The sequence below is a fragment of the Galeopterus variegatus genome, unplaced genomic scaffold (genome assembly GCF_000696425.1).
Source record: "Galeopterus variegatus unplaced genomic scaffold, G_variegatus-3.0.2 Scaffold9791, whole genome shotgun sequence".
NCBI classification, from domain to species: Eukaryota; Metazoa; Chordata; class Mammalia; order Dermoptera; family Cynocephalidae; genus Galeopterus; species Galeopterus variegatus.
In genome coordinates, this window is record NW_007735902.1 from 30,555 (window position 1) to 34,351 (window position 3,797).

Below are 3,797 nucleotides of genomic sequence, written 5' to 3' on the forward strand. Positions count from 1 at the left end.
ACCGCGGGCGGCTCGGCCAATCCTGGGCGCCGCCGGGGACCGCGCGCCGCGGCGGCGGAAGTGGGTCCTACGTCACTGCGGGTCAGCCGCCCGCTTCCGGCGCCCGGCCGGCCGTGGGAGGTGCTCCGGTGGCCCCCGCTGGGGGGCTTTTCACACCGGGTGGGAGCAGAGGCGAATCCGTCCTCGGGGCCCCTCGCAGGCCTCGGCGTCAGAATTTCCCGCCTTGCGCCGGCGCAGCCTCAAATGTCAGGGCTCGCCCACTCTTCTCCGATCTCGCCGACCTAACCTTTTGGGGGCTCCCGAGGGGAAATTCGCCGTGTCCGTCGGACCTCTCTGGAGCGTGCCCTTCACCCAGCCTTTATGGACGTTGAAAAATACATTTAATTAATGCCCCGCCTAATAACTGCAATTTAAACCCCTCCTCTTGAGTGAAGCTGGAAAGCGATGAAAACAATATTAACTTAATGCACAGAAAATTTCGCCTCTTGCATTCATCATCTGGTGAAATGAATTTGTGAAAAATAAGATTAAAATAGGAATAAGAAATTAGTTGAAGTCACATTGTATTTGAGCATAACATGTTGCACACAGGTATAGATACTCAACGCTGTGCCCCACAGACATGTACAATCAATTATGTTTCAGGAAATTTAAAAAAATCACATTGTAAACTGTAGTGTTCTACAAATGTAAAAGTGTTAATCTATAGTGAAAGAGTAAGGCTGGGCCTGTGAACCAAACTGACTCCACTTTCCCTGCAGAGGACACTTTGTTACTTTTCCACTCCTCAGTCATGAGACCCCTTGGGGCAAATGATTACCCCATAGGCCTACCTGACAAAAGAGACTGAGATTAGAGAGGAAACAGATCTATACTGAGTGGCAAAACTCCTCCCCAAGGCTTTTTACTATAATTGTAAAAGTTACAGATTAACCTTAAGACCCCTTTAGGAAGTCCCACGTGCTGCACAGAGCATCAAGGTGACTCCTACAATGACCCTCCTGGGGTGACAATGATGAACACCACTGCCATCTGGGACCTACTGAGCATGCACCCATGTGACACAACCAGGAAGAACAGAATGGACCACCTCCAGTGATGCTGGCCTGTACCCCTTAACTCCTTTCCCTGTAAAAGACCCTGAACAGCTCCCCTTGGGCTAGCTTTACTGTTGCTACCCCCCTTATACATAAGTCTGTCTCCTTTTTTAATAAAGAGTTGCTTGCTTTACTGTTGGGTACGTTCATTTCTATGACTTTGGAATCCGAGAGCCTAATTTCATCACTTGCAAAAATTGGAAAGCTTTGGGCACCAGAGAAGACTCTAGCTGCAACAGGCAAGTGGTCACTGGGACTGTTTTGCTTCCATGTCTCTGCTGTTGGTAGATCTCTCCTGGAGTCCCTGGCCTAAATTCTGACCAGGCAATGCTTTATTCTCTTTACCTTTCTCTGATTCTCTGAGCCCTCTTCTGTTTGTTTGGATTGTATCCACTTCTGTATGGGTGCACCTTGGAGGGCTCCTGGCTATGCTTTATTTTTCTGATTTAAATCTAGTCGATACTTTTCTTTATGCTGAAAACAGTGGGGAGAACTGCTTTTATCAATTTCTGTTAACGGAATAGGTTGGCCCTGCTGATTAGGACTAGACTAAACTGGACCCCAGTGCTCCTCTTTTCTCTTTGTTTGCTTGGTTAGACATTTAGTTGAGTACCAGTAATCTGAATAAACCTTCCAATCCTTGCATCAACTTTTGGACTTTCAGGTCATTCGTTTAATGCGAGAGGGGAAGCCGAGCCTGGCCTGTCGGAAACAATAGCGATAATCAAAAAAAGCTGTCAAATAATATAGGGTGAAATTAAAAAAACATTTAGCAAATAGTTATTGAGCACCTGCTATGTGCCAAGGATTCTAGTAGATGCTGGGGATTCAGCAGTGACCAAGACAAGAAGGTCCTCTCAGGGAGTTCACAGGACTAGGAGACAGACAGTACACAAAATACACAAAAATGCTAGAATGGTAAGTCCCATCAATGAAATAAAAGGATAACAGTCATACAGAATGATTTATTTTAGAGTGTTTACTTAGTAAGATGAGATGCCAAATGTAATCGTGACGGGAGCGGGGGGGGGGGGGGGAGGGAAATAACCTGGCAGCAGTATCTTCGCTATTGTGATCAGGATAATTCTAGGGGGAGTTGTGTTTCACAACCAGGATCAGAACGGCCATGGGTGGCTGTTGCTAACATTGTCAAGGACATTTCTCCATTACTAAATTGTGAGCTCCACAAGACAGAATATCTCTCCATTAAATGTTGCATCTGCTGCAGTAAACTGACTAGTTCCTTGAAAACAGGGAGAGGTTTTTTTTTTTTTTTTTTTTTCCTTTTTTTTGTCTTTTTTCATGTCCGGCAATGGATCGCAACCCTCAGTGTCGCGCCTGTATGGGACCGGCAACGGGATGGCAACCCTCGGTGTTGCGCCCTCACCTCGCTCAGCCAGTGAGCAGGAACCGGTCTGTATGTGGAATCCGACCCCTCGGTGGGAGCGCTGCCGCGCTCCCAAGCGGCGCACTGTAGCAGTGCGCCACCCGGCCGGCCCAACAGGGAGAACTTTTTGTTTGTACTTTCCACAATGCATAGATTTGTCAAATGTTGAGGGGGAAAAGTAGTACATAGGATGGGTTGTTCTGCCTGGAAAGAAGGAACTAAACTAATAGGTGTCTTCATTGCCAGTACCAGAGCAACATTTTTTGGTAAATGGTTTAATTTTGGGCTTTGTTCTACAAATGTGTGATGAGAAATAGGTATGAACTATAAAGCAAGTGTCATGAGTGTCACTGACTTATTATTAAGTAACTGACAAAGTATATGGTGGGCAGAGTGTGAAATTTAGCATCAATATCTGAATTTGACCAAGACTGCAGGACCTTCTACAGTCATTTCACCCTTCTGGACCTCAACCTTTACATCTGTGAAATAAAAATTATACCATCTACCAGGAAATCAATATATAATGACTAAAGACAATAAATGAGAAAGAAAAATATTAGCAAACTGTTTTAAAATACTGAAATAATTTAAATACTTAAAGATACTTGTTTCTGGGGAACAGGGCTGAGAGGTAGGAAGGACTGAGTCAGAGGTCTATTGCTGCACCAATTAGCTACTGCTGGGTCCCAAAACCTGACTGCTACAGTCTGCCATTTGGCTGTGGTGACTGCTTCAGGTGCTAGTTGTGCAGGTTGGCTGGGGCAGCTCTGTTCCACATGTGTTCATTCTGAAACCCAGGTTGAAGGAGCAGCAGCAACTTCCCTGTAGGAAAGCTCTTCCTATGGCAATTCTAAAGAACAATAGTGCAAACCTAATCATCAGGTCAATACCTTTCGAGACTTTGATCAGACTCATGTTAACATCCCACTGGCCAAAACAAGGCCAAACCCAAAGTCAAGAGACAGGATGTACACCCCACCCATGCAGAAAGAAATGGAAAAAGTGACTATTTCTGAAAAATAATCCAATCTACCATAAGTCATATTTGAGTTTTAAAAACTGCAACGTAGGGCCGGCCCGGTGGCGCATGCTACGGTGCACCGCTTGGGAGCGCGGCAGCGCTCCCACCGAGGGTTCGGATCCCACATACAGACCGGCCGCTCACTGGCTGAGCGAGGTGCGGGAGCAACACCGAGGGTTGTGATCCCGTTGCCGGTCCCGGTCCCGTACAGGCGCGACACTGAGGGTTGCGATCCGTTGCCGGTCATGAAAAAAAAGAAAAAAAAAGAAAAAAAAAAAAAAAAAAAAAA